This window comes from Lutra lutra, chromosome 4 (genome assembly GCF_902655055.1).
Source record: "Lutra lutra chromosome 4, mLutLut1.2, whole genome shotgun sequence".
NCBI lineage: Eukaryota > Metazoa > Chordata > Mammalia > Carnivora > Mustelidae > Lutra > Lutra lutra.
In genome coordinates, this window is record NC_062281.1 from 102,967,479 (window position 1) to 102,977,986 (window position 10,508).

At 43.3% G+C, this 10,508-nt stretch overlaps 1 long non-coding RNA gene across 3 annotated transcripts; it reads left to right on the forward strand.

The window, feature by feature from the left end:
* Nucleotides 1-69: 69 nt before the first annotated feature.
* Nucleotides 70-10,019, forward strand: LOC125096794 (uncharacterized). Of its 3 annotated transcripts, XR_007126395.1 has the most exons (4): nt 70-196; nt 461-752; nt 1,318-1,397; nt 4,186-6,327. It is a non-coding gene; the product is annotated as an uncharacterized LOC125096794 (long non-coding RNA). The 3 variants fall into 3 exon arrangements; XR_007126394.1 differs by lacking the exons at nt 70-196; nt 4,186-6,327 and adding an exon at nt 8,735-10,019 and having other exon boundaries at nt 245-752; XR_007126396.1 differs by lacking the exons at nt 70-196; nt 4,186-6,327 and adding an exon at nt 8,788-10,019 and having other exon boundaries at nt 245-752.
* The last annotated feature ends 489 nt before the right edge of the window (nt 10,020-10,508 follow it).

Here is a 10,508-nt window from a genome sequence, read left to right on the forward strand (position 1 = left end):
TGTAGCCGTGATGCAACTCTCGCGTGATTTCGTCCAGGAACCCTCCCTGGGGTCGCCATATTAGGTGTGGCGGCAAGTGCTAGAAGCCCTCTTGGCTGCCCAGCACCTCGCGAGATTGCTTCTGCCGGGACTCTTCCTTTCTCTGTGCTTTTGGTTTTCACCCCTTTTCAGTACTTGTTTAGGTGCAGTTTGATCTGTGAGTACTCCCATAGCTCCTTAGGTCAGTTTAGTTGCCTCTACCTTGCTTTAATATGGCTTTGCACTTCTCAGTGTTCTAGCTCTGTTCAAAGCTTAAGGGGATATAACAGTTAACCCAATGGACACGATCCCAGCCTTCACGGAGTTTATGCTCACATGGGGGAGTTAACGCTAAACAAATGGATAAATCAGTAAAACAATTAGAGATGTGACAAGCATGCATTCATCATTCAACAAACAATAAATGTCTCTGTGCTTCCAGGCAGTGCGAATGAATGGGGAACAAATCAAGTTCCTGCGCTAATGGTACCTAACATAGTACCGAATGGGAGAGAGACGCGATGAGCGATACGCTATTAGAGAAGTAAGTGTTGAGAAGAAACAAAAAGAAGTGTAAGGGATTAGGAAGTGGCAGTGGTGATGGGACGCGTGGCTATGTTAGGTCGGGTGCCCAGGGAGGCGAGCCTGAGAGTACGATTTTAAATGAGTTCTGAAGAAGTGAGAATCCTGCAAACTGCCAATGAGCAGCAAAGGGACCTGAAGTCGGTTGGCAGGTGAGTGAGCCAGGGAAAGAACAGGAAGAGGTTAGGGCTAGATCATCCCCCAGACAAATAAATTTAGAGCCGTGAAGGGCATGAAAAAAAATTGGAATTTTATTCTTAGTGAAAAAGAAAACCATCAGAGGGTGTTAACCCAGGGAGCTGACATGGTCTGATGTTTACAAGACCATTGTGACTGCGTTTTGGAGAAGGGATTGGAGAGTTGAGAGTGGAAGAGGGTAGGCAGGTTAGGACACTTCATGGGACAATGACGATGCTTGCACCAGGATGGAGTTAAGACATTTCTATATCATGTACGTAGATTCAACAGGATTTAGTGAAAGGCTGGAATCCTCCTGGCAGAATAGAGTGGAGTAGATTTTGGCTGGAGCAACTAGATGAGTGGTTGTATTGCTTATTAAAATAGGGAAGTCTGGGAGAAAGAAAAACAGGTTTAGGAAGAAGATCAAGATTTCTGTTTTGAGATGCCTATTAAACTTCTTAGAGGTAATGTTTGATAATTACCTGTTACTATACTTTGAAGTCCTTAAAGACATTTCCTCCATCTTTGTCTCTCCAGAGTTCCATCTTGGCTACTCCAGCTCAATTCTCAGAAAGTCCCAATGAGGCAACTTTGGCGAAATTTCCATCATCCAACCAGTAAGTGCTTTAAAAGTATTTGTTGTAAACTAATGAACAAATCTAAAGCCACTATGTTGCTCCTTACTCCTACTGATGTTCCTGTCCTTTGCCCATTTCTTCTCAAATCCAGTAGTATACTTTGTCAATTAGCATTTCATCCAAGCTGGGCAAGGCCAAGGTGATAGGAAAAACTAAGGAATTTCCAAGAAAAGGACTAATGCTGCAAGTCTTCTTGGATAAAACCAGCAGGTCCCACAAAACCCAAAACATAACACCTCTCTAGTTTTGCTTACCAGTTTGGCCAAGTTCTAAGACTGACCTACCACAGCTCTTATCACCTGGGGGAGTTGGCGGGGGGGTGGGGGCAGAATAGAGCTTTAAGTACCCTGTACTGTTTCATCTCCATTCAGGATAGGGAGGACTTAAGGTTTTAGTTCAGTAATTCCACTTCTAGTAATAGATCCTAAAGAAACAAAGACTTAGACAAAGATATATGTATGATGATGCCAGTGGTATTTTCAATTGTGTAAAGTTGGAACCAACCTGATTTGAGGAATAGCCAACAAGAAAATAACTAACTAAAAATGGGGGCATGGATAAAATTGAATATACAGAAGCCAGGAATATTTGTGTTTAATATTAAAAGAATTTTTAGTGACACTTTGGTGAATGGTTAAGACTTCCTTCTTTCCTCATCTGTAGAATGATGATAATCCCATCTGTCTTATGAGGCTATAGATCAAATGAAGTCATTTATGTGAAATCATTCTGAAAACTATGAAGCGTTTTGTTTTGTTTTTATAAAGGGTTTTTTTAAAAAAGAATTTTGGGGCACCTGGGTGGCTTGGTCAGTTAAGGGTCTGCCTTCGGTTGAGGTCGTGAGCTCAGGGTCCTGGGACTGAACCCCATGTCAGGCTCCCTTCTCAGTGGGGAGTCTGCTGCTCCCTCTCCCTCCACCCCCCCCGCCCCTCCCCCTGCCCATACTCACTCTCTCTGTCTCTGCCTTTGTTTTCCTCTCAAATAAATAAATAAATAAAATCTTTAAAAGAAAGAGAAAGAATATTATGGCCAAGAGGTGAAGCCTAAGGTGAGAAGGTACTTCTTTCACCACAAGTAGTTTTGGTTCCAGAGACTGGAGGAAGGGGAAGTGCATATTCAAGCTGTTACAGCATTGCGGGGGAGTAGGCGGGTTGCCAAGAACATGGTGGTGGTCCTGGATGGGCTCCGTAGTAGGAAGTGAGCACATACTATGTGCCTTCAGGGTGTTATCTACCAGGCAAGATGCTTCACATCCATATACACCTAACTGCATGCCGGGAGGCACTTTCCATCTTAGCCTTGGTCAGGTTATTACCAGTCCCTGAAATGCTCAATATTAAAATTGTGACTTGTTAGAGCATCTGTGGGCCAGGTCTAAACCTCTAGTTGTAGTGCTATGTGGCATTTTCTCCACTAATGGCCATGAGAAGAAGAAAAAGTGGATAATGTGACAGTTAGTTAGTTAGTTAGTTAGTTAATAGGGCAAATAACATTAATCCTGTCTTCCAAAGGAATCAAGCAGCTTAACTCTGTCCCAGGACATATTAGTTAATGACTTCCTAGCCTTCTTACCTACTTGATGGCTTAGTCAAGAGAGGACCCAAACATACATCTGATGGCTGATTTGACATCTCACTCAGATGTCTAACAGGCATTTCAAACTTAGCACGTTACAGACAGAACTCTGAATTCTCCCTCCCTTTTCGCAAACTGGCTCTTCTCTTGTTTTTCCTTCTCTGGATAGATGATGTTCCCAACCCTGTCCACTTTTCACAAGCCAAGACCTAGGACACATCCTTAACTCTTCCCTGCTTCACCCCTTACCTGTACCTACCAGTGGCTCTCCCACCAAAACCGTCCCCACGCTCCCATTTCATGAACATTACTACTATAGTCTGCCTTACTTCCCTCCCTGCTATTTACCTGACTCTACCAGCAAGCCAGGCTGGGCTTTTATTATTATTTTAAAAATATTTTATTTATTTATTTGATAGAGAACATGAGTGGGGAGGAGGGGCAGAGGGAGAGGGAGAAGCTGACTCCCCACTAAGCAGGGAGCCTGACTCGGGGCTCAATCCCGAGACCCCAGGATCACGACCTGAGCCAAGGCAGACGCACACCCAACCAACTGAGCCATCCAGGTGCTCCCACGCTGGGCTTTTAGAACCCCAAAGCAACTTGTATAACTGATTTGCTCCTAATCTCCCATGGCTTCTCACCTCCCTTAGATTTATTTTTTTATTTTTATTTTTATTTTTTTTAAAGATTTTATTTATTTATTTGACAGAGAGAGAAATCACAAGTAGGCAAAGAGGAAGGTGGGGGTGCGGGAGGGGGGAGCAGGCTCCCTGCTGAACAGAGAGCCTGATGCCGGGCTCAATCCCAGGACTCTGCGATCATGTCTTAAGCCAAAGGCAGAGGCTTAACCCACTGAGACACCCAGGTGCCCCCCATCTCCCTTAGATTTAAATCCTAACTCTTTTTTTTTTTTTTTAATCCTAACTCTTTACCCTAACATCCAAGGCTCACGTGGGCCCCCAGAGGGCCCTGCCTGTTTCTCTGACCTCCTCTCCTGCCGCTCTCCTCCTCTGGCCGCATGCCTCTTGCCTTTTGCCCCCCGGCCCAGGCTCTATCTCTCTAGCAGGTCAAGTTTGCCGCTACTTCAAGACCTTGGCACTAGCTGGTTTGTTGAAGTGAGGGGAGCTTGGAGTGTTCTTTCTATAGATAACAGTAATAATAATAACAGCAACTATGTATATATCCTTAGTTTATGTCAGGTACCGTGCCAAGGACCTAAACTCATTTAATCCTCACACCAGTGCTCTGGGATGGATACTGTTGTTTGCTGCTAAAGAAACAGGGATAAAGAGAGGTGAAGTATTTGCTAAAGGTCACATCCTGTCTGAGACCAGCTTCCCTGAAAGCAGGCTCTGAGGCAGAGATCTGCATCTGGGAGGTGTGGTGGAGACCGACCCTGGTAAAAACCCCCTTAGGCAGGTGAGAGCACCAGGACTGGGGGAGGGAGAAGTTGAACTGTGACACGAGATCTCGGTGGACCCTTCAAGGCCCTGGAGTTGTCCTGCATTGGAGGCCAAGGAGTCAGGCCTTTATATTCCTTTGTGGATGACTCCTCAGCTGCCAGACTGCCTGGGCGAGGGGTATATCTTTAAGCTAAGGGAGCTCTCTTCACTGGAGAAGGACTTCTGGAAACTGCAACTGCTAAGCAGCCAACACTTCGGGCACCGGAATTATGAAAGCCCCAGCCCCGAAAGGAGAGTTTGAGCAGCGGGTCACCGTCCCCAGGACACACCGTGCCTTAGTTTCTAGTTCTGTGTAACAAGCTACCCTCACATTTAAGGATCAAAATAACAAATAGTTATTATCTCATCGTTTCTGTGGGTCAGCAATCCGGGGATGGCTTTGCTGAGTGCCTCTAGCTCAGGATGTTAAAGCATAAATTGTTCTAGCACCTGTTAACGTGGTAAGGAAGACTTCAGTCCAGATTCTTGGAATACGCGTCCGGACTATCCCCAGGTGAGAAAGCTTGGGCTCAACTCCAAATCCAGCAAAGACTGCTGGGAACTTGTAGCCAACAAGTGGAATGAGGGGGTTAGTGGATGAAAAAAAAGATATTACTAAGGGGAGACACCAAGGGTAGGGTGATTCTTGCTAAACTAACAGGATTCTTGCTGAAGGCAGGCCAGGGTGATGAGATATCAAGGGTGGAGAAGGAAGAATATAATCAGATACCAAGGGTGAGGAGATTCTTGCTAAACTTACTTAGTAGAATTCTTATTATACCTGGGCTATGCAGGCCCGGCAAGGACAGGGAGCCAAGGTCAAGGCCTCATTAAGGAAAGGGCTCAGAGGAGGCCGACTGCAGTTTGTACAAGCAGAGTGTCTTTGTCAAGGTCTCTCACGAGGTTACGAGGTTACAGTCAAAGCTGTTGGCCAGGGCGGTGGTCTTACCTGACAGCTTGACCTGGAGAAGGGGAAGGATTCTAGGAAGAAGGCAGAGTAAGAAGCACCAGGATATCTGTCTCCCCATTTAGTGGACAATTGTACTGTCAGAATGTGTCTGATGTAACTGTTCTGGAACTCTGAAGTTTGCTGAAGGCTCTGCAGGGAAGACCTGGAGAGTAAATTACCTTCACTTTGATCAATTTCAGCTGTTAGCCACCATAGCAACTACCCATCCCCCAATGGCTTGGAACTGTACCTTTAGTTTTCTGCATGAGACTGATACGTTTAAAGAAAAAGATTGTTAGTGTGAAAACTAGTATTACTGTATCTTCGGTTTGTGACTCCACACTTTGTTTTCTATATAATTTAGGAGAATAGTGAATTTAAAAGAATTATTCATTTGTTTGGGGGCACACAATGTATAAAGATGATATCAGCAATCAAAAGGGGTAAGGACAGAGCTATAAAGGAGCAGAGTTTTTGTATGTTATTGAAGGTATAAATTCAAATGAGAGCATTATAAATTTAGAATCTTAAATGTAATCCCATGGGAACCACAAAGAAAATAGCTGTATAATATACACAGAAGGAAATGGGAAAGGAATTTAAACAACTCACTACAAAAAATAAACTAAACAGAAAAGAAGAGCGTAAGGCAGGAAATGAGAGACAAAAAAGTTACAGGACATATGGAATACAAATAGCACTATGCCAGGAGTAAGTCCCTCTTGATAAGTAATTAAGTGTAATAAATTTAACTTGCCATTCAGAAGACAAAGATTGGCAGAATGGGCAAACACACAACCTAACTCTATGCGATCTATAAGACTCACTTGAGATCCAAAGGCACTATCAAGTGGAAAGGGGAGGATAGAAAAAGATATTCCAAGTAATAGTCACCAGGAGAGAGCAGAGGTGGCCATATTAATATCAATTGATTTTATTTATTTATTTACTCATTCATTTATTCGTTTATTTATAAAGATTTATTTATTTGAGAGAGTGTGCACAAGTGTGAGCATGAGGGCAGGGGCAGAGGGAGAGGAAAAGAGAATTTTTTTTTTTTTGAAGATTTTATTTATTTATTTCACAGGCAGAGATCACAAGTAGGCAGAGAGGCAGGGAGAGAGAGAGGAGGAAGCAGGCCCCCCGCTGAGCAGAGAGCCCGATGCTGGGCTCAATGCTGGGCTCAATCCCTGGACTCTGGGATTATGACCTGAGCCAAAGGCAGAGGCTTTAACCCACTGAGCCACCCAGGCGTCCCAGGAAAAGAGAATCTTTAGCAGACTCCATGCTGAATGCAGAGCCCAACACAGGACTCTGTCTCACCACCCTGCGATCATGACCCTGAGATCACGACCTGAGCTGAAACCAAGAGTCAGTAGCTTAACTGACTAAGCCATTCAGGCACCCCAAAGGAGGATTTATGTAGTAAGAATAGGCTCAAAACAGCACAAAGCTCTAATAATTATAAACATGTATGGCATCTAATGAAGACTGTCAAAATATATGAAGCAAACACCGATAGAATTGAAGGGAGAAATGGATAGTTGTACAATAATAGTTGGAGACTTCAATACTGAGCTCACGATAATGGATAGAACCAGACAGAAGGTAAGCAAGGAAAGAGAGGACTTAAAACAATAAACCAACCAGAGCTAACAGACACACAGAACACTATCCAACAGCCAAAGCACACACATTAGTAAGCCCACAGCAGAGATAGGAAAAAGCCACACAAATGGTTGTTCCCCATTGTATGTGTGACAGAGAAAGAGAATACCCTTCTTCATCTTACCATTAGATTTGATACAAAGCCATCTTTGCTTGGAAGAATATTCACGCACAGCTATCCCCTCTGTCGACAGATTTGCCTGAAAGCAAGCTATAAGAGCTAGTGCCCCTCAGGGAAGGCTGTGCTCAGTTGACCCTCAGGAGAGTTGCAAGCCCGTTTTTGTCCAGTTCAAGCTCCTTGTCACACTTTCCTTGACGGGAAGACACCTCTAAGTGGCCCTTCAGAAGCATTTTGCCCAGAGAGAAATACAAAGGCAAGGGAATCATTGAAGAGAATGCCCCTTTCATTTGGTGTTTGTGCAAGGAAACAGTGGGGTGGGTAGATTATGTGTGTGAACTTTTGTGATTGACAACCCAATGCAGAGCACAAGGGCCCAATGGGTCATCAGGGGATCTGGGGGGCCCCAGGAGTGGGTGACTTTGACCCAGTTTGGCTCTGGCTCTGGGAAGCAAGTATTCTGTGCCCCCAGAGGCAGCAGGTTCCCTGGGTGACCAGGGCTTGCTATTCAGGAAACGTCCGCAAAGTCATGGCATCTGCGGCATGGGGCTTCATGGCCATGCCCTTTCTTCTGCTGAAAGGATCTTTTTTAAGAAATGAGAACCACAGGGAAACTGCCTTGCCTCCAAGTACCCTTGAGGAGCTTCAAGGTGACTCAGAAGAAGGCCTCAGGGAGCCAGAAAGCATGAAGGTCAAATCCTAGGTCTACCTATCAACTGCCCTATGACTTGAGATGCTTGATTTCCTCCTGGCCCTAAGTTTGTTTCAGTGGGCCTGGGACAGGATTGGGAATCTATATTTTTAACCAGCCCCATATGTGACTCATACTAGAAACCTGGTATGAGCCTCTTTCCTATAAGCTGTATTAGCTCGTGTCTGTTATGCATGGACCCTGGAGACAGACTCTCTGGGTTACTTCCAGCTCCACCACCTTGGGATTTGTGTATCCTTGGGCAAGTTATTTCACCTCCCTGTCTCGATTTCCCCATTTGTACAATGGGGAGAATAGTAGTACCTGTCTTATGGGGTTATTGTGAAGATCAAGTATGCTAATTGTGGAAAGCCTTTAGCATGGGGCCAGTTACAGCAAACACTGTGTTCTTTTTAATATTCCAGAGCCACAGACCATTATCCACAAGTGCAAAATTTAAACAAATTCTAAAAATCAAAAAGTTTTTCCCTGGGACACCTGGGTGGCTTAGTCAGTTAAGTGTCTGCCTTGGTTCAGCTCAGGTCATGATCCCAGGGATTGAGCCCCTCTGCCTGCCGTTCCCCCTGTTCCTGTGCTCATGCACGCTCTCTCTCTCTGCCAGATAAATTTTAAAACAGTTTTTCCCTGAAGTTTGGCACAAATCAATGTGGCAGCGAAACCTGATCTGAACTGATGGGAGGCTACTGATAGTCTTTATCCCTTATTCTGTGCATATTAAAATTTAATTGAAGAAATAGCAACACATTTGTTTATGGAATGCTGCCTCACAGCCCCAGTAGGTATTACATGATATACTGTGTATTTGTGTATTTCCTAAAAATCTGAAATGCTCTCAACCTCAAAACACAGGGGTTGCAGAGAAGGGAACTCGGAGCTACAGCTCATTATCTTTCCTTGGCCAGAGACAACGTGTGATAACCAGACAATGTGAGACAACTCGCCCTCTGGTGGTTGAAGTGGAGAACCACACCACAGGAGGGCCGGAGGAGAGGGAAAGGCCCCATCAGAGACTCATCCTCTCGCCCACAGTCCAGAAGAAAAATTCTTTTTAGAGGACATTTCTTAAATATCTTCAAGGGCTGCTGTATGGGCAGAGAAGACATCACTTCAGTCAAAAAAATTAATATTCAATTTACTGAAGTAATAAAAACATTACATGAGCTTTTAAAAGTTCGGTTTCTAGATCTTATATTTATAAAGCTAACAAATGTTAATTACTTTTAATTAGGGGAAATTTGAATATCCAATTTATAAACAAACTCCTTTAAACATTTCCTATTGCATTTTTGTATTTAATATATTCGATTTCCTTTTCAGAGTACTTTAATTATCTGGCCAACCAAACTCAAACAAAATACTATTAAAAGTTCCTGTAGTATATATATAGTTTCCAGTACCATATAGAGAGAAATGATTGCAATTTAAAACTGATTACAGTCTAAATTGATTACTCACTCACGCACTCCAGACTGGAATCACAAATTATCTTCCCCAAGTTAATTTTTAAGTTGCTTTATCAGTTTTCTGAGATTTCCTAGCACCAAAGGGAATCCTGGCCAGGATGCAGATGGATTGTGGATCTGCTAGCGGACTAGAATACTCTGTTCAATATCCTTTACTTTCCAGTGCTTTCATTCTGTCAACTTCTGCTCTCAGACTCCCTCTTCTTACCTAATAGAATGCAAATGCAATGCCTTTCAACACATTTTTCCCTTTGTACCTACCATACCACCTTTATGCCTGTGGTCAGCAACTCTTTCCCTAAAAGGCCAGTAAATACTTTGCACTTTGTGAGCTCTTTGGTGCACCTACTTAACTGTCTGCCATCGTGAAAGGAGTCATAGACATTACATAAGTAAGTGTGCCTGTGTATAAAACTTCATTCACGCACACTGAAATTTGAATTTCATGTCATTTTCATGTGTCACAAAATAGCAGTCACGGTTTAAAAAGACATTTCAAAATGTGAAAACCGTTCTTTAGCTTGTGAGCTGTACTAACACAGGCAGTGGGCCAGATTTGGCTCACTTACTGACCCCTGCTCTAACCCAGAGTTTTGCACGCAGTTAACAGGTTAAGTACTGATGTCAATTCTTGTTCTATGTTCTTTGAAAACTCACACATTTCTCTGAAAATTTTCTCATTCAAAGTTATTTGGCAGCTAAGACTTTGTCCAGGGAGCACTCTGGAGCAGTTACACCACGCTGAGCCCACACAGGGATGTCCACAATTTTGTTGAACTGTCTGGGTCTGTGTATTACCTTCACTGGGATTTGTCAGTGAAATATGGTTTTGTGTAGACAGGTAAAATACTGTTTGTCGATTTCTTTTCCTTTGCTAACCCAGGAGTCTTAAACTTTATTATCTGGTCTAAGATGTTCCTAAATAGAGCCAATAGATTTAAAAAACTTTTCTCAATTGATGAAATTAAAGTCTGATTTTTTGGGGGGAGAGGTGTCTTTGAACTCTCATTAAAATTATTTTTTTCATTAAAATTCTTTAACTTTGCAATAAAACTTACAAAATACTATCAAGTACATTACAAATAACCTTTTCCTAGCCTGTCTGGGAAAGAGTCATTTTCCTGATGACACATCACCCCCTAATATTTGAGTCCTTATTT